Here is a 21,039-nt window from a genome sequence, read left to right as displayed (position 1 = left end):
CCGCTCTTCTGACAAACAGACACACAGACACATTCATAACAACGATGTTCAGTCCGCTGGCTCAAAACAGAGGTGCATTTTTCTGGTCTGCTCCATTTCTACTGAACAGATAGTGGTTCATAATTTTCTCCATAAACAGCCTAAGTGCCACTTTGCAATACTCCTTAGAGATGGCGTCAGAGAACTAAGTGGACCAACGACTTCATGAAAGAAGCAAAGCTGGACCTGCCTACCAAATCCAAGATGGCTCTACAAACATATAATATTTAAGAATCACTACACCAAATGTTTAACAAAGCAACTCATTCAATGTTTTACTGGCTCTAAGGCTGTGAATTGTAAAATATGCACCACTAAGCAGGGATGAGACCCCTCCAGGTACGATTGAATATCAACTGCTTATAAAATGTATTCAGACTGCAGACATGCTATGATGAGTGAGTATGTGCATTCACGCACATGTGCACACACGCACATGCTGGGTCATTTCGTGAGTCTCTACTATAACACACTATCTGTTTAGGCTTCTCAGGAGGACAGAAGAAATGAGCAAGACCCAGGGGCTCCGATTCCTGGAGACATTGCTTCGTCATCTTTACTAGAGATGCTGCCGAGTCAGGTGGCGGACGCTTATGGAGCAAAGCATTCAAGCAAGGCTCTACTGGGAGGTGGGAGCCGCACTTGCTGCCAAAGCTGGAATTATAAAGCTAGCTTTTGACAACTGTTCCTTGAATTCATTTCTTCTTCCTTGTACTTGAACTTTCCCGAAAGAACTGTTTGGAAAACAGTGATAACTTTTTTTTTCTTTTTTTTTTTTTTTTTTTTTTAGAAACAAACTTTTCCTTCCGTCAAAATGAATCAAATCAAAAACCTTACTTAAGGCCATAGGGAAAACTAAAAACCAAGCGACTGACGCCCTGGGGATGGATCTTGGGTTTGATACGAGGGCTCCCACTATGCTTTTGAGCTTAGCAACTTGATCACCTATGCAGTTAGTCCAGTGGGAATCCGAGGTGGATACCGGCGCTGTCCACCAGTCTCACAGATCCCCAGGTGGCAGGAACGCAAGAACTGATAGGCTCTCGTTATGAGGACTAGCTCCTTGCCTCTGTGGCCACTTCTGGTACAATTCCCCACAGGATTTAGAAGTAGACTCCAGCAGACACCAGTCTTTGCTTCCCCTGCCTCACCCCCATCCTGCTTGCTCCACCCCTCTTCAGAAAGCGTATGCTCACGAATTCACAGTGTTCACTTCAGGTCTTGTGAACAGTTTTGAATAGCTTCTTAGCCTCCCAGAGCTGTATAATCCACAGTACCAATGTCACACCATGGAATGCCTGCTCAGGTCTCATAACTGGTATAGTTGAAACCCTCCCCCCATCTTTCCTCTAATCTATGGTTTTGGATTTTTAAATAAACATGTATTTATTTAGTATGTGTGTATACATGTGTGTACACACATGACAGGTCATGGATCTGGAGGTAAGAGGGCAACCTGCAGAAGTGAGGTCTCTTCTACCATGTAGGTTCCCGGGACTGAACCAAACTTGCCAGGCTTGGTGGCAAACACCTTGTCCGGCTGGGTTGTCTCACCAGCCCGTGGACTGTTTGTCTCTAGAGCATAAAAGCATGTTAAAATTTAAATGACATTATCTAGCACAAGCTTCAAACACACTTAGTAGCATACCTATGTAATGTAGGAACAGACTATCTACATGTTTTCTCAACAAACATTAGATTTTTTTTTGTTAAAAAAAAAAAACAAACAAACCAACAAACAATCACAGCAGCCCATCAGCCGTGGCTGCACTTCTATTTCCACCAACATTTCCTGAGCTGAGTCTTAAACCTGGAGCTGAAGCAGGTTGGAAGGGCAGAGCTAATGATGGCTGTCGGCAAGGTTGGGAAGTTTCAGTAAGGCCAACAATTATGGCACTTTGAGGAAAGAGCATGGGGTTCATCCAGGCAGAGGTCAGCAGGAATCTGCTTCTATCACTTAACTGCTGAGTGGGTCACTCAGAGGACCTTGGAAGAGAGAGAGAGGCAGGCTGTGCACGGGAGCACCAAGCAGTTACTACACTAGAAAGGACACCGGGAGCAAGGACTTGTAATTATGAGACACTGCCGCCTGTGAGACATCCTACTGATCTAATGTTTATGGCCATGGGGTTCAATGCTTCATTAAAACAAAACGTATCCTGATTCTAATGTGAAAGATGCACAAAAAGCTGCAGGCTTAAGGACATGGGCTACCTTAATGTCTTAGTGCTTTCTATTCCCATTTGTAGCAACTTCTTCCAATCTGTCCAATTTATTAATTTCATGATTTTATCGATGGTGGAAGCATTGCTATTGCTGGTCATTTCACGGGCTGTGTTGCATGCACCTTTAGTCTTTGCAATTATTCTTTAGCCATCTGTAATAAGATTATTTTCTTCTATTTTATGTCTTTGTTTGCACGCTTGACTTTTTGACTTAATCTTCCTGGCTCTTTTGAGAGATGGATTGAAATGAACGGTCCTCTGAACAGTTTACATTCCTTCCAAACCACATACGGGACAAACCGTCCATCTCCCCGGTATTTGTGATGGCTTCTTACCACCCCTTAGGCTTTGAAGTGTCCTGCAGCCACCTGCTGTCTGAAAGTCTGTCTCCACCCTGCCCCTCTTTCATTTATCATACTTTGCCTCTGTCTTCCTGCTCTGGGGAGCAGGGACCTGCGTTTACTGCTTTGTCCCCAGAACCCCAGTTTGGCAGGGTACCCCATGCATGGAAGAAGGACAGACAGACTGGAGAATGTGATAAACATGTATGGAGTATAAACATCCACTGTGGTGTGGACTGAAGAAAAGCAATGTGGCCATGAGCTGAGCAGTTCTAGGAAGAACTCATCTGGAGAGACAAAGGAACCCCCATAAGGTAGCAGTGGGACTGACACCAGGAGAGGAGGCAGCTGGATGAAGGACGGTGGGGAAGGCCTGGTGGGGGTAAAGGGGTGGGGGCAAGGAGCGCTAAGGAGCAAAGCATAGACAACGAGGATTGACAAGAGCAGATCACCCCAGAGAGGGGGAAGAAGGTAGTTCTGTGACAGGAGTGGCCCGGAGAGAGAAGGGCAGAAACAGACCTAGAGCTCTGACTAGAAGTGGTGGCATGGTAGGGTAGTGTGGCACACAGTTTGGGGGACAATGGTCTTGAACAAAGGGGAAAACAGATGAGCAGTGCGGTGCTCACTAAGATGGGGACAGTGGCTGAAGGAGATGGCTGGCCATGTGGCAACAACATTTAAAGCTAGTAGACTGTGAGATCCTCTGGGAGGCTATAGATAGAAAGGAAGGGAAAGCCAAGATTCTTCCGTGTGTGTCTCTAGGGATACAAACCAAAGCCCGTCAAGGGCATGCAGGCCTCTAGGTCCTGCTGGCACGTGACTAGGCTGCACTGCAGAGCTAACTGAGTAGGTCAGAGGGTTCTGGCAATGCTGCTCGAAACCCAGCAGCGATATCTTAACCCAAGTCCAGAAGAGGCTGCAGTGGCTAGGGAAGAGAACTAGCCGTGGCCTTAAAATTCAGCTCAAAAAAAAAAAGTACCCAGGAGTCATCGGGATGAACGAGGCCTTCATGATGTCAGAATTAGGTTCACCTGTGAGTTCAAGGCTGGTTCTTAAACCTTTATAGTTTCCCAAAGCAACGGCACTTGAGTGTAGACTGTGGCCAGACCTAACAGCTCCCCAGTACATGTAAAGGTGACACTGCCCCTTGCTCACAGTTCAGACCTAGTCCCACAAGGAACAGCACTGGTCTTTCCTCAGACTTCAGGCCCCAGCAGCAGTGCAGAGTGTGACTTACATAGCAGCTTCCCAGAAACACTGACGGCCTTCGGGTACCTACCCTATCCTATTGTGTCCCCTACCCTAGCACTCTCCAGACTCATGGCTGCCTATGTGCTGTTTTGTTTTTTGATACACCAAGTTCGCCAGACCACAGAACATTTATTAAAAAGTAGAAACTACTACCCTCCCTCCCACCCCCCAGGGAAATACCTATGAAATCTCACAGGTCTGAGCTGACCTCTCCCGGATGAACTGTCTAGGACAGGAAATCCTAAACTCCCAAAATGTTTAACTTGGGATCTGGGAGATCAGACAAGTCTGGTAAGCTGCAGACAGCAATCCTTCAGGATAAGTCACCCGTTCCCTCAAGCCTGCTGTCATCCCACACCGTGACAGTGCAGGCCGTTCTTACGAGCCACCTCCATCAACACAGAGAAGTCGTCTGCAGATATCTCCGGGACGCAATGCTTAGCTATCCACTCTACTCTCACGCTGCGTCTGCAAACCTCGACTTGGAGAACTGCTGGAGCCCATATCCATATCCATATCCATATCCATATCCATATCCATATCCATATCACAGCCAGCTGCTAGGGCGGTCTCAGCCTCCATGGGGCTGAGCAGCTCAGCCATTTCTGATCCCGCTTATGGTAGCCCTCATTCAGTTTAGAAGGACCCGGCCTCCAGTTCTTCTGTAATGAGGCCATCGGGTGAGACTAAATTTCTGATTGCTTGTTCCCTGACACCAGAGAACTAAACAAAACACCCGTGTCCCCGGCCTTTCCTCACCGCCTCACTGCAGTTACAACATAAAGGCTAGTCTCAACTGGTAGGTCAAGGGATATCTATCTAGGGCTTGGCTTAGATATCCTCTAAACTACTGTGGGGCCTTGTTCATATCCACAGTTTCCTTTTCCTGTTTGACCTGGCTTCTTCCTATCAAGGTTTATGTGGGCATATCTCAGAAAGAAACCTCTTGACTAGCCACCCTCTTCTCTCTGCTTCTCTCCTTCCTGTTCTGCCACCATCTGTACACAGCCCAGGTCCCCCACCCCAGCCCACCCTCACCCCCCGGCTGCACATACGATGTGCACTGGGCTCACCTTGAAGCACAGTCTGACTTGGCTTATTTGCCATCGATTCTCATATTTACTTAATACCACGAATGTCTGAGTGTAACATAGGAACAAAGATGAATGATCTATCTATATATGAGCTCCTACATGACCATTAATGGGTAGAATCCTAGCTGTGGGCTTGGTTTTATAGGCTACAAAGAAAAAACCAAGAACAATTCGTGGTAGATTTTTATGGATTTAAAATATGGCAAGTGATGGCAGGTAGACAGCCCTGTCCTTGTGGTTCTGATATTTTCCGAGTGGACAGACAGGGTGTCCCCTGATATTTCTGCTCCATCACACTCTGACCCCACAGGACTGGGCACCCAGCTGGCTCTCAGCTGTAGTCACAGGGACACAAATAGAATGCAGCACTGAGCCACATGATTAGCCTTGTAAGTGTAAGGCTCAGATACCAGTTTTTTCCTACCCCTCCCCCCTTTCACTTGCTTTAGAAGTGTCTGGAAAACAGGGCAAACTATTCCCTGACAGAGTCAAATCATGTTGAGGAATTTACTTAAGAAGAAAATCAAGCTTAGAGGATAAGACCTAGAGCCAATGTGAGAGCCAGCTAAAAGCTGAGTTGCTGGGTTGGTAGTCTGGCTCAGAGGTAGAGTGCTCACCTAGTATCCAGGAGACCTCGGTTCAACCCCTAGAACAGCAAACACACCCACAAAAATAGAAGGTGAGTGAGCCATTGTGGCTCTCCAAGTTCTGACGATAGGGATGGGGAGGGAACAGGGTATTCAAGAGGATGGCTATGCAATTCAGTAAGTGCCTAGAGCTCAGGGCTCCGACTGCCCTGAAGTCCAGGGCCTTATCAGAAAACTCATCTCACTGTTCATTCAGAAATGACTTTTCAGGTTCTGCAAGGTTTCCAGTTGAGGTCTGATATTCATTGCTGAAAGTCCCGCTTTTATTTTTTATCTTTTTAGTAAGAAAAAATGTCATATGTCTCATCTTGGGTTTAGAGGAAGTCGTAGGGCTTACAGGCTAGACAGTCGTCTGTTTTGTGTGGAGATGGTCCAGGCTGTTTTCTAAGCCCTTTGATAATAGATGATTTCTCTCTCTAAAGCTGCAGGGTGTCTGTTACCCCCATCACACCATGAAATAGCTAAAGTGTAGTTTAAAAATCTTTCCGGAATTTGACATCTTCAGGAAGGTGATATCTGTATCAGGACCAGCATAGCTAGGCACAGCCACCTGTGGGGTGACTGGGATGGCCAGCCACTGGGGAGGGCAGTTCTCCCCACGAGTCCGGGTTTCTGGATCCTGTACTTTTCCACTGTTATTGTTCTGTTCGTCTGTATTTTAAAAAGTGGTTGGAGTTAAATTGGATCATTTATCTTCCCAGTAGTTTTCCAGCTCCACTTTATTTTTTCAAGGATCTATACAGCTCTGTCTAGCTGGAGCTCCAGCCAAGAGCTTGACACCCACACACGAGGCTGTGGTTTGAAGGGAACAGCAGGCAAATGAGCCTGGTCTCTTCAGCAGTCAAACAGGGCTCTGCTCTGTAGGTCCATATTTAGTGCTTCCTGAAAACCCCCGAGATGACCTGGTCCAGACAAAAGGTGACCCTGATGTCACTGCCATTTGTGATCCATAGAGAAGAGCTTATAAAAAACAAAGAACCAATTTGAGGGGCAAAAGCTGCCAGATCCTTTTAAGTCCCTGGTCTATGTGGCAAGTTCCAGGCCAGCTAGAGCTACACAGTGAGACCCTGTTTCAAGATAGATAGATGATAGATAGATGGATAGATAGATAGATGATAGATAGATGGATAGATGGATAGACAGACAGACAGATGCCAACCACCAGATCAGGTATAGTGAAGTGAGACCTAATTCAGTGTGTTCCCATCTGTATCTTCATAGGTTTGAGGTAATAAAAAGCATTTTTTAAAATGACCCTCCTAATTTGAAAACAGATTTAATCATGAAGGGACATATTTTAGTGTCGCAAAACTCTTGTCAGCTCTCCCGATCCTTTATTTAGATATGAGCATCATCGGCTCAGCCAAATTTAACCGGGGAAAGCTTGACAAAGAAGGAGTATATTACTAAGATGACTCTAGCGCTCGCTGCTTGCATGCCTACAATCCCTGCACCTGGCAGGTGGAAGACAGAAAGATCAAGAGCAGCCTAGGGCCATCCTCCAGCTTATCTTAAAAAAAAAAAAAATCAGAAAATTCTAGTGTCCTTTTATAAAACGCTCAAGGTTTCCAGTGCTCTTAAAAAAAAAAAAATCTCATTTTTTACCATGATGTGACATTTTTATCGAAACATCTTATTTCCTTGTAGCTTTTTACATTACTCAGACACATAGTCCTCAAATAATAATTCCTGGTTAATATGTCAAGATGCTATTCATTCATGCCAGACCTAAACAATAGGAGGGGTGGGGTCATTGTTCGGTTGGGAAAGTTCATGCCATGCCACCATGAAGACCGACTTTAGAGCCCTAACATCTAAGCAAAGTCTGCTCTTGGGACGCATGCCTCTAATTTCAGGCTGCGGAGGAAGACACAGGAGGATCCTTGGGGCTTGCTAGTCTGTTGGCAAGTCTGGATTCCTTGAAATAAAGCTCTTGTGTGGAGCCCTCTGGTGCTCCAGTATCATAAAAATTACAGGGATAAGCAAAGATTTTTAGATAGGATCTGGAGGCCTGCTTGTGGGGTAGGGGTCATGCTTGGTATTGAAACTTTGCCCAAAGGTCTTTGGCATGGGAGGTCAAAGGTCCTAAGGAGAACCTACTGCGACTATGTCATCCAAGCGCTAAGTATTTGTACACATTAGTGCTGTCCGCAGTCATTGTCACAGAAGCTTCCGACAGCAACTGACACAGAGATTCTTAACTGGTCCTCAAAGGGTTGAGAATAACAGAGTATTGACTATTCAACCCTAAATGGAGCATCTATATGGCCCCGCCCCAAGGCTCACTGTGGAATAGAGGACAGGAAGAACGGAAGAGGTGGAGGATGGGGAGGAGAGCTGTGAAATGCTGTCCTCTGATTCGACGTGGCCACTGCACTCATGAGCTCAAGGGAGCTCGGCTTTCCTGCACAGGACTCCATGAGACCCATGAGACCAAGCCAAGCATTCTAGCAGGCAGCAGTATGTGGACCCGGTGTCCCCCCCCCCCCCCCAACAAAACAAAACACAAGCAAACAGCTACAACAACAACAAAACCTAGGGAAGGAGCAGGTCTGGGTAAATAGATGGCTCAGTGGTTAAGAGCGCTGGTTGCTCTTCCAAAGGACCCACGTTCAATTTCCAGCACCCACTTGAGGGGTACAAGGTTTCTTCTGATCTTCACAGGCCCCAGAAACACAACACATACAAAACACTCACTCATATACATAAACTAAAAGAAAAAGAAGAGGCTATGTTCAAGGGAAAAAGGGATATCTCTCTTGGAGGTGGTGACCCAGAAGAGTGTGAGTGGAGAGTTGGGGGTGGACAAGATATGTATGTTTATATGTGTGATATTGTTGAAGAATAAGCAAAAGATATGCTATTAAAAATAAGGTGGAGAGAGATTGAGACAGGTTTTGACAACCTATGGCCTCCATATGCACGTGTACAGGTACACGTAAACATACACACACACACACACACACACACACACACACACACACACATACACAGAGAGAGAGAGAGAGAGAGAGAGAGAGAAACAGAAAGCTAACTGTGGGCTGGGAGGAGTGCTTCTGTGAACTCTCCACACTTGCTCTGTCCCTGCTAGCCAGATTTTTCCTGATTACTCTGCCACCTTAGCCTTGGGGACATCTGAGCTACTCAGAATCTCCCTTCCCTGCTGTTCTAGCTCCTGACTTAGGAAGTCTATTGCCTTCCGTGATTTCTGCGAATGTTTTTACATTAAGTGACTACCAAATTGCACTTGGCCCCTCGGAAACCCAGTGACAAATGATATCAATGAAAGCACCTGAACAACCAGCCTGTGGGGGACCCTGCTGTGGGGGACCCCGTTCTAAGGTCTTTTTTTCCTGATAATTCTATCACTCAGATCCCAAGGTTAACGTCTACCTCAGAAGACTGTTTATGGAGTTGTTACCGTTTTCTATTCTGCCTCTGTGTTGGGGGAAGGTGTTCTGTGCACGTGTGTTCATGTATGTGGAGGACTCAGGTCAATATCAGGTACACCTTTCAATCTCCCTCCACTTTATTTTTTGAGTCAGGAAGGGACAGGGGGTCACAGTATCTGGTGACAAAGCCCCAGTCCGGTGACTGTTCTGAAGACTGGGCTCAGTGGCTCTCCTGGGCTGAAGCTCTCAGGGAGCTCTTCAGGTAAAGACCTGAACATTGGCACTGGCTCCTTTAAACAACAGGGGTCATTGGTCCCTGAGGAAGGCATCCACGGAAGTTAGCACAACCCCACTCAAGGCCTCACTGACTCCAAACAGAGGGAGATTGTGATGTCCCCAGGGATAGTAGGACAGTGGCCTGGCATCGCCCGGCTTCAGGGTGGTCTGTGGGTTATGGCCGGTGCCCTGCAGAGGTTCATACCCTGCTCAACCTTCCACAGTTGGTGGGCTCGGGGTTTCCTTACTGTCAATCCATTTTTCTCTGGCAGCTGAAGGCAAAGAACAGCAAAGTTCAGCTCAAGGCCTCCCTCTGCCCAATGGGGCTATTTCTGTCTTTATGGGTCCTGCGACATTGCTGCTCAGACTGGGCCCCAAAGAAAAAAGAACTTACATGCAGAAGTGTTAAACCTTCCCAGAGAAGATAGAGATTTCTTTAGAGTACCACTTAGGACAATAATAATATAACTGTATACTAGAGAATAAAGCTCTCAAGCTTCTGCAATGAGACTTCTTTCTGTGTATTTATTATTTAAAAGGAATCTGCCAAGAAAAAGCGAAAAAGTGTATATTCTTTCTCTGTGTCTGATCGACACATGTTCCTGTTCTATTAGACTAATGAGCTCATTAAAACTATATCAGATTCGTAAAATCTCTCTCATGAGATGGTTCTTGAGAATACTTCAATTCTTAAAAAAAAATTCTTGTAAAATTCTTACAAAAATTCTTGTAAAAATTCCTAGAAAATTCTTGAGAATACTTCAAACAGGTACCCTTTAATTTTATTTTCCATTGATTGACTTACTGACTTTAAGTGAGCACGTGTATGCCTGTGTCACTGAGCATGTGCAGAGCTCAGAAGATAAATGAGGAAGTCATTCTCGACTTCATATGGGGACCAGGACTAAACTTGGGTTGTCAGTCTGGGAGACCTGTCAGGCACCTCTACCCCCTGGGCCATCTTTCCAGCCCCTAAAACAAGTATTCCTGAATGAAAGGCAAATCACAGCATTCGGATCTTCAAAGACAAACAATAAAATCTAAGTAAACAAACAGCCAAACGGTTTCTCAGTGAGAACAACAGAAAACCCAAGAAAGATCTCGCTGGATTTATCTCTAAGTCCCACGGAGTTGGAGTTAGAATCTAGCAATTTGGGTTTTTACTTGGATCTAAGCCAAAAGATTTTTAATCTCACATAGGAGAAAAGACTAGAAACACACAAGGCAGTCCAGAAAGGAGCCTGACACGGTTGACAGCCAACTGCAGAGAAGAAAAAACTCCACAACAGATGTCCCTGGGGCCTGACCAGGAAAAAGATGCCACACTTCAATGGGAGTTGGGGAAATGAAAACAGCCATCAATATCAGATTAAAAACTGAAAACGGCTGATTACATCTAGTACTAGATAAGTACCAAGATAAGGCATAAGGGGACATTTCACACCGTGTTGGCAGGCGTGTGAACTGCTGTACCTGTAAGGAAAAAGGAACATGGAAGAAGGCTCAAAGTCAAGCTTGGCACGGTGGCACAGGAGCCTGAGGCAGGAGGATTGGGATTTTGACTTAGCTTGGTCTACAGAGTGAGACACAGTATCAAAAAAATAAAAACAGAGCAAACACAGAAAACAATAAAATTAGAAGTGTATTCACTGCTTGGTCCAGTAATCCCTCTTCAGAAATGGGTTGCAATCCTTAGTCCTGTGGCAGAACGGCATCTCATAGGCATGTTTATCACAACAGTATGGGACTGCAGACAGATGACAACAATATGACCACCCACTGGGAGAGAAATGCTAAAGGATATGGTATCTCCACATAGGGAACAAGAGACACAAAGTAGGAGGGGGAAATGCTCAATATATTGAGCCAGTAGCAAGTGTAAGCAGAAGTAAGCAAAGCTAAGCATACGAGCAGGGAGAAAGAATTAGAGAGTGACATAGGACTAGCTGTGAATACTGGCTGCTTTAGAAGGGCAAAATTATTTTAAGTTTACTCATGATGGTTTGGTCCAGAGAATGGCACTATTAGAGGTGTAACCTTGTTGGAGTAGGTGTGTCACTGTCTGGAAGTCAGTCTTCTGCCAGCAGCCTTCAGATGAAGATGTAGAACTCTCAGCTCCTCCTGCACTATGCCTGCCTGGTCGATGCCATGCTCTCTCCTTGATGATAATAGGCTGAACTTCTGAACCTATAAGCCAGCTCCAATTAAATGTTGTCCTTTATAAGACTTGCCTGGGTCATGGTGTCTGTTCACAGCAGTAAACCCCTAACTAAGGCACTTATGAAAAGACCAGAGGGAACTTCCACTGGCTCACCCTGGGGAAAATAAGGAGCTTTATCAAGGCACACAAAATTAATGAGGTGCTTTATTTCCTGGCGTGCAAATGTAAACACCGCCCTCCATCAAGCCAAGGTTGATGCACTGATGCTCTTGATGCTGACCTGGATGCTGTGTCTAAGCAGACTCCTCCCTGTGCAACCCACTCAGAGAGCACCATGATTTCTGACCCACAAGGCTAAACCCTAGGAACTGTGTACTGTCCCAAAGCCTGCAGCTGCTCAGGCCCTGCTCCTCCTCCTTCTTACTTCAGTGCCTAAACTGTGATTTGTCTAAAGCAGGTAGAACAACTGGCCTGGAGTCTCTAGAGCACAAAGGCCTCTTAGCCAGTCTGCAAGTCAATAAAGGCTTCCTAGGATCCTAAAAGCTTTTACAGAACTATCAGTATTGCCTGCATGAACACTGTGGGAAGCCAGGTGTGATGGCTCATGCATGTCATTCCAGCACTTGAGAGGCAGGATGACTGCCGTGAGTTCGAGGCCAGCCTGGACCACTTAGTGAGTTTTGCAAACTGGCCCAGGTTACAGTGAGACTGTTTACAAAAGCACATACCAAAGCTAGGTATGGTGCCCTGTACCTGCAATAGCAGCATTTGAGAGGCAGAGGGATTGCTGCGAGCTCAAGGCTAGCCTGGGCTACAGAATAAGATGCCTTCTCAAACTAAAGCATGAATGTACATAAACTGATGGAAAACATCACCACCAAACAAATAAATAAAATCAATCTATGAAGCCCACTCTTTGAAGATCCTCACTTGTCTCCCTGCTTATCTGAGGAGCAGTGGGTGGCTTCCTCCTACCTTCTGCCGATCTTCTGAGAACACAGCCAAGTTGTTCTCCCTGTAACCCCTCTAACCAACTAGTGCCCCACAACAGCTCCCGCCATAGCAACTGCTGGCAAATTTGAATTACTCATAGAAGTATTTCATTCATTCAGCTATACTTAAAGACTAGGCCTATCTGTCTAGCATCAGAATCACATTTGCCTCAGACAGTGAACATAGTAACTTTTTAGGCCAATGCACCATGTACATGAGCTGGGAGCCAGGAAGGTATACTGTACACACTAAATTTATATGCATCTTTCTTTGGTTGGTTGGTTGGTTGGTTGATTGGCTGGTTGGCTGGCTGGCTGGTTGGCTGGCTGGTTGGTTGGCTGGTTGATTGGCTGGCTGGCTAATTGGTGTTGAGATATGTGCCCCAAGCTGGCCCTGAACTTCTCTCTGCAGCCAAAGATGACCCTGAGTCCCTGATCCTTCTGCTGCTACTTCAGGAGTGCTGGTATTGCAGACATGCACCACAACTCACCCCGTTCGTTCTGTGCATTTCTTTATAGATCTAGCAAACGTGAGAGCCAGGAAGGAGCACAGCATGTCTGTAAGAAACTAAGGAGGACAGACTCAGTGAACTGATGATAAGAAGCCCGGGAAAGGGCAGAGGAAAATACACAAGAGGGACAAGCATTGGTCAAACAGACAGATGTGGGCGGGATAGCTAGAGGAGACCCACAGCCATGACTGTAGCTCTCAATGACCGAGATGGCCAGGATAAGCCCTTAGAACAATGGTCTAATGGAATGTGTGCCCAGTGCAGCTGTGCAGACAAAAAGAGTGTGTCATGCTTTAAGAGGTCACTGGGGCTATATGGGTGTGACCAAATCTCAATCCATCTGGTATTATATACATAAAACAGTATTTATTCTAAATGCAAGAAGCATTCCAACTCAGTGTTGACACGGTTTAACTAGCATTGCTCTAGAGCCTTCTATGGCTTAATTGTAGCTTTTAAAGGAAACGTAATAGCCTCTGATGACATTCAGGTTCGGGACAATTACTCAGACTCGTGTTGTATTCCATAGTCCTGGGACTGAAAGGCTGAAAGAACCTTGTTTCTAAGCTATGTATGCACTATTTGGCCTTCACAACTCCTTCTGTGTGTGTGTCCTATATGTGCAGGTACATGTATGTGCATATATCTGTGAATGTGTGTACATGTGTATGTGGAGGCCAGTGGCCAACTTGCATGCATCATTCTTTAAGCACTGCTCACCCTATAAAAAGGTGTGTGTGTAGGGGGTGGATATGTGTGGTGGGGGAGGGGCTTTGGCTTTGCTTGTACGTGTTCATGTGGAGGCCAGAGGTTGGCTTTAGGCGTCTTCTCTATCACTCTCCACTCTGTTTTGGGAAACAGTCTCTTCCTATGCCTGGATTTCACCCTTTCAACTAGAATGGCTGGCCAGTGAACCCTAGGGACATTTGCCTCCCTAGCACGGGGTAACTAGTGGGCACCACCACTGGTAACCTCCAGGTCCATAATATAGGATCCAGCAGATTGTGAAAGCTCAAATGCACCAGGTTCTCCTATAGTTCTAAATTTACAGAACAAAACTGTCTCCCCCTAGATATTTGCTTTCATTTGAAGATGGAAGCACAGTAAACAGAATACAACAAGCAACAAGCTCTCTTATCATCTAGTTTTCAATCCCCACAAAAATGTATGAACCGGGAGTCTTGTCTCATATGACTCTGCATTGAGTGTTTTCTTGGGTGGTGCAAAAACTGAAGAATTCGCAGAGAAAAACAGGGATGAGGAAAAACAGGAAGTCCCAACTTTGAAAAACATCCAATCTACCTTCTATGCAAACCACAGAAAGATTAGACAAACCAAGTACTTGTTGACATTGGCTGTAAACTTTGCAAAAAGGATACAGCCTTAAAATACACCTGGAACAAGACCAAGTCACCTCCTCACCGGCCTTTCTATCCCTTTGTAAATTGTATTTTAAAGGAACTGCTAAGCAGGAATAAAAAACAAGCCTTAAAAGAATTGTAGGGAGACGCCACTGCTGATGAGTATCTGGATGCTCGGGGGTCTGGCTGGGCATTTCTCAGGAGTTACCACATTTAATTTCATCCTTCTGAAAAGCCTCGGCTCCGGTGAAAGGTGGGAAATAGAGCCTTAGCCAGAAGCATAATCTCTCAAGGCTGCAAAGCACCTAAGAGGCAGGATTAGAAGTTCAGCCACATGCTTCATTTTTCCATCTGCAAGCTGGGCGATTGTAAGTGTGACCTCCCTGAGATTAAGAAAGTATCCTAAAGCCCGGCGTGGTGGCGCATGCCTTTAATCCCAGTATTTGGGAGGCAGAGGCAGGTGGATTTTTGAGTTTGAGGCCAGCCTGGTCTACAGAGTGAGTTCCAGGACAGCCAGGACTACACAGAGAAACCCTGTCTCTAAAAACCAACCCCCTCCCCCCCAACAAAAAATAAGCTTAGCCAAATAGGGATATCCCTAAAAGTCTGCCTTGTATACGATGGATTTGGGGGCTAACCCATTCTGTGATGGTTTGAATGAGTATGACCCACCCACTCACATAGGCTCTTGTACTTAAACGCTTGGTCCCCAGTTGATTGTTCCCAGTTGGGAAGGATTAGGAGGTGTGGCCTTGTAGGAGGAGGTATGTCATTGGGCTTGGGCTTGGGAGTTTCCAGAGCCCATGCCATTCCCATTAGCTGTCTTTCAGCCTCAGGTTCATGGGTCAGATGGAAGTACTCAGCTACTGCTCCAGCACTGTGCCTGCCTGCCTGCTGCCATGTTCTCTGCCATGGTGGGGAATATGGCTAAACCTCTGGAACTATAAACGCCCAAACTTTTCGTCTGTAAGTTGCCTTGGCCATAGTGCTTTGTCCCAGCAATCGACAAATGACCAAGATACATGCCCTTCACCTAGCCGATAGCCAGAGTCAGACCATAGGCCATTTAGATCACATTGCCTAACTCGTAGAGAAGTCCTGGGTGGGTGGGTGGAGTTTGAGGATGGGGTAAACCAGATGAGCTTGGGTCTTCTAGAAGGGACCACGCCCAAGTCTTCTAGTCTCAGTGAGTCTAGTCCAAGAAAAGAGACAATAACAGAGGAACTAACTAGCTGCTCTGTAATTTCCATGGAAAAAAGCAAAACTAGACTGCCCCACCTGGGGATCCATCCCATAAACAACCACCAAAACCAGACACTATTGTGGATGCCAACAAGAGCTTGCTGACAGGAACCTGATATCGCTGTCTCCTGAGAGGCTCTGCCAGTGCCTGACAAATACAGAAGTGGATGCTCACAGCCATCCATTGGACTGAGCATTGGGTCCCCAATGAAGGAGCTAGAGAAAGAAGCTGAAGGGGTCTGAAGCCCCATAGGAGGAACAACAATATGAACTAACCAGTATCTCCAGAGCTCCCTGGGACTAAACCACCAATCAAAGAAAACACATGATGGGACTTATGGCTCTAGCTGCATATATAGCAGAGGATGGCCTAGTCAGTCATTAATGGGAGGAGAGGCCCTTGGTCCTGTGAAGGTTCTATGCTAAATATGGGAATGCCAGGGCCAGGAAGTGGGAGTGGGTGGGTTGGTGAACAGGGCGAGGGAGGAGGTGATAGGGGATTTTCAGAGGGGAGACTAGGAAAGGGGATAACATTTGAAATGTAAATAAAGAAAATATCTAATAAAAATCATTAAAAATAAAAAGAGAGAGAGAGAGAGAGAGAGACCCTGCCACTTAACTGGAGCCCCAGAGGTAGTAAATGTTTGCTTATTTGATGCTCTTCTTTAAAACATGGTTTCCTTGCTTAATAAGAATAAAAACTGGGGCTGGAGAAATTGCTAAAAGCAATGACTGCTCTTTCAGAGGTCCCGAGTTCAATCCCCAGCAACTACATGGTGGCTCACACCATCTGTAATGGGACCAATACCCTCTTCTGGTGTGTCTGATGACAGCGACAATGTAACTCGCATACATAAAATAAATAAAATCTTAAAAAGATAAAAGTACAAACTGGTTTTGAATCAATGCTGCTAGCAGCCAGCAGTAACAGCAGTGAAGCATCTCTCAGTCAATAGTAACCATCCTCAGTTGACCTGGTAGAAGGAAATGCACACAATGTTTGCGAGGACACTGGTGGCTCACACCTCTACTCCTAGCATTCCAGAGGTTGAGACCAGAGGACTATCACAATTTCAAGGCTAGCCAGGAGTACACAGTGAATTTGAGACCAGCCTCAGCTGGAGGGCAAGATCCTGTCTTGAAACAAAACCTAAACCAAATCAGCGCAAACCTGTTTCCTTCCTATGGGACTCCTACAAAGTCTCCATAACTTTTGCTGGGGCCTCCTGCCTGGTTCCCTCTACATCAGGCAACGTCAACACCCTAGTGCAGTAGGAAGGGACCTAGCTGCAGATACTTAAGAAGAATACGGTTAGACCCTGTGCCAGTTTCTGTCTAAGGCAAGGGACATGGAGCTCGGGACGGGAGGTCTAAAAGGTGCTCCCTGCCTTCCAAGAGGCAGAAATGGCATGAAACTCGAAAAGGACACTGGGATATTGGGAGCATGCTCTGTACTCAGGGAAGGATCTTAAACACGGGAGGGTCATGGAGAGGAATCAGGAGAGCAAGTGAAGGAGGCAGGAAGGGAGCGAGGAGAAAAGAGCTCTGGGGTCCAGTTTAACCAAAAACAGGGTACAGAGAACATAGGCTGAAAGTGGTACCCGTGTTGACCTCCCATCCCTGAAATTATATAAGATGAAACGGAGTGATGCTTACATACAGGAAAGCCTCCAGTGAAGGAAAGGGGCTTCTTACCCCTGTCTAACGAGGGAAGGATGTACTGGCTGGGTCTGCCTCTCTACTGTCTTGACCCTCGAATCACACTAAAGACAAGAGCCTAGAAGACACCATCAGAATCTAGACTCAACATGACGTACACCCGTGCTACTCAGCATGCTAGCATGGGTCCCACATATTATGTACAGTAATGGTTCCCAGGACCCGACTTCTGGGCTACTAATGACCCGATCCCTGAAGCCTGCTGGTCTTGGTGACTGTGCCAAGTACCTCAAAGGAATTCTTCTAACTCAGAGAGGCTAGACCCAGGCAGGGCAGGCAGCCAGAACCAGCAGCTGAATAGGGAATGGGATGAGAGTTCTGCTGTTGCTCACCATTGCCTCCAGTTCTCCACTCTAGGGAAATCTGGTCCTAAATGGGGGCACTTCGCAAGAACGGCCTAGTGGCCTGCCAGCTGTGTGACCTTTGGCAGCAGCAAGTTAGGACCTGGGAGGTGCAGCCTATGTGCAACCAACAACAATGAGTCCTCTCCTTGTATATCTGCCATCTTTGCACTTCTGTGCTGCTGAGTGTTGAGCAATGAAGGGAACCTCCACCACCCACCGGGGGAAAAATGTTTTTTTTTTTTCTCTAAATGGAAGAAGTCATGCTAACCAATGAGCTGTTCCAGCTTGCACAGCAAACACGCTTGCTAAGCGAATGCTTATCTGATGGCAGACTTGTGTCGGGGTAAACAGAATTAATATCTCTGGGATCTGTTTACACTGGCGAGAGCCCACTCTGAGGGACGTGGACAGAGTAACTGCATCAGGGCGCAGTGCTCTCTCCTGTCAAGCAACAGCTAACTGGTGTGCAAACTCAGGGAAAGCAGGGTGGTGGGCAGGAGAGCACAGTTGAGTGTGTGGCAGGCGCCTGCCCATCCTAGGGCAGCAGAGCTTGTTTGCACAGGACACTTATTCTCGCCACAGTGCACATCCAGGATGGTCTGAATTTTTCAAGCTAGAACTGTGTGCTGCTGTTTCCTGGGTGCGCAGCGCTGGCTATGGTATATCATGTAGCAACGGTGGAGGCACAGAGATAGGGAGGTAGGGTTACTGAGTAGTCTTGATCATGAAGATGGACTAGGAACAGCCAGGGCATCCCAGAAAGGAGATTCAGGGATGATCCATTAAATGCTCTCTCGCCTGTTCTCTCTTCTTCCAATCCCAATTACTTAAAGAGCTCTCCTACCATAGCATCTTCCTTCCACTTGCTATTAGAACACAACTGTAAGATAAATGCCCCCAGATGTATTATCTGCTCTCATTTGGAAACATGCTGTGGCTAAAAGCCAGCCCCACCCCCACCCCTCATAAGTAGATCTCTCATAAAATTAGTTAATTATCTCTCCCATTTAGGTGACAGGCATAATAAGGAAATGAAAGCGCTTGCCACATGTCTTCATATAACAGGCTTGCCGCCTCCTCCTCCTCTTCTTCTTCCTCCTCCTCCTCTTCTTCTTTTTAATAGACAGCCTTCAGGTTTGTAGAGCGAGGCTCAGGAGGAAGAAGTTCCATCTTCTTGGAATTATGAGAAGGTTTATTTAGCATCATGTCTTCCCAGGGCTTTGAAGAACGTGAACTGCGTTCGCTTCAGTTCAATTTAACCAACATATGGATCTCCTTCTGGCTCGAGAGGGCCCACGCCTGCCCCTCTTTTGCTGGGTCTATCTTCCCAGGTACAGGAACTAGAACTTGGTACACATGAATACAGTGTCACTCCATGCTACTTCTCTGAGAGGAGTGAAAATGCCCGAACCCAACCTGACCTCACTTGCCAGTTCTCTCAGCCAACAGTTGCTCTTTCTGCCTGAATTCTTTGGATTTGTGCACGGAAACATCCCCATTTCCCCTGGGGCATGCTAATGGCTCTGAAACTTGGTTGTTGGCTTGACGTTATTACCACTAAATATGAAAACATAGCAACAAGGGTGGGGGGATCATCAATGCTGGCAGAAGAATTCAATCCTGATGCTACTATACACTTACCTTTCCAATAGGAAGCATTTGAAAGCAAAACAAAAAACCCCATGGCTTTTATGCCAACCTCTACAGGGAGGCCTTATAACAACACTGGTAATTAAACTCTATCTATAATATCCAAATCATATGTACTGATTAATAGGAAACAGAACCTAAAGGAGGAATGGTAGGTTCTTTACAGAATCCCAGACCTTCTTCAAACAAGAAACTGTATCAGTAATGGCCAACAGAACTTTTAATTATCCTGAGGTGAGTCCAGCCTGTGGCATTGGGTCACTATTCCCTTTGCAGCCTGACAGCTCATTAGTGTCCTGTTCCATGGAGCCTTTTACAATTAACATCACTGTGGACACATATTCCCTCTACATGTAGATCTCAACAGAAAAAAAAAAATAATGTTTTTGATGTGTTGCTGTTTTTTTAGCAAGGAAGCCTGTATGTGTGCCTTTTGGGTACGTGCAGCATAGAAGAGTTGTTGGAATCACAAGGGACAACCAGTTCTGGTTGCTTTACCTCTCTATTATCTTTACAAAGGACTTTCTCATATGCTATGAAGCATCAACCCTGAAAATGTCTACGCTCTTCCTGAAAACAAACACCAGTGTTTGCAAACCCTGCCAATACCTAGCCTGGTGACCACGAGTGTCCACTTATTCTTATTGTTTATTTACTTATGCATTGTTGGAGCATGGGCCCAGGGACTCCTCCACACTAGTTGACACTGTACCACACTACTACACTTCAGCTTTTATTTATTTATTTTTATTTAGATTGAGCCTCTCTTTCACTAAGTTTCCCACACTGGCCTTGAACTTGCAATCCTCCTGCCTCAGATGAGACTACAAAACTGAATATCCTAGATTTGGACATTGACAAACTAATATCTCTGAAAGTGTGTTCCAGGAGACATCGCTTCCTCCAGATATGGACAGGTACCCTCTAGAGGAAGCCTCCAGGGCCTGAGGAGACGCTCAGTGGGTAAATCGTGTGAGGGCCAGAGCTTGATCTTCAGCACCTATGGAATTCTGGGTAGGCATGGAGAACTGTGTATAGCTCTCAAACTTGCAAAGAGGCAGGGTCTTCCTCAGAGCAAGCTGGCTAATGACTAGCTGAATCAGAGAGCTTTGCCTTTCAGCGGGAGACCTTACCTCAAGAGATAAGGGAGAAAGCAACAAGGAAGATACCCAACTTCAACTTCTTTCCCACACAAAACAGTGTACCCCGCAACACACAAATTCATGCAGATGCACATGCATGCACACCATTCACACAAAATGAGCATTAGGTTAACTGTTTTAGGCTATCAAATGACTACCTCAGAGACTTTCGTATGTTGTGAATGTCCAAATAAACAATGCATTAGAGTTTCCCCACAAGCTTTTGCCTGGAGAACCCTGTCTTTTTGAGACTCATGTCACATAAGCATTCCTGGAACACTCCTGCTGCCCTCAGTGACTTCTGCTGAAGCAAAGCTGGCGGCAGCAGATCAGACAGGAATAAGGAAACTGGGTGTCTACACCGGCACCCAAAAGCCAGGCTTCCAACGCACCACCTTCTCATCTGTTTCCTGTACCCCACCCCCACCCCAAGACATGAATCTGTCATGAAGATGACCTGGACCATCACAACCAGTGGCTTTAGTGTTATAAACAGGATGGGTCCTGCCACTGAGTGTGTGTGCTATGGGTGTGTGTGTAGCGATGTGCAGACAAGGATTGTGACCTGGGCCACAGCACAGATACACCAGGACCGTTTCCTCTGGTAACGACTGTTGGACAGCTTGGTGGCCATTTCCTCAAGAGTGTATC

The 21,039-nt window shown here is 46.1% G+C and overlaps 1 protein-coding gene across 1 annotated transcript in view; it reads right to left on the bottom strand.

Annotated features, from left to right (window-relative positions):
* The window catches only part of Ank (progressive ankylosis), a 128,233-nt gene that overhangs the window by 51,550 nt on the left and 55,644 nt on the right, over positions 1–21,039 (bottom strand). The gene's annotated exons all lie outside the window — the stretch shown is intronic.

This window comes from Mus musculus, chromosome 15 (assembly GCF_000001635.26).
Source record: "Mus musculus strain C57BL/6J chromosome 15, GRCm38.p6 C57BL/6J".
Taxonomy (NCBI): Eukaryota; Metazoa; Chordata; class Mammalia; order Rodentia; family Muridae; genus Mus; species Mus musculus.
This window is presented reverse-complemented; position numbering and strand designations above follow the sequence as displayed.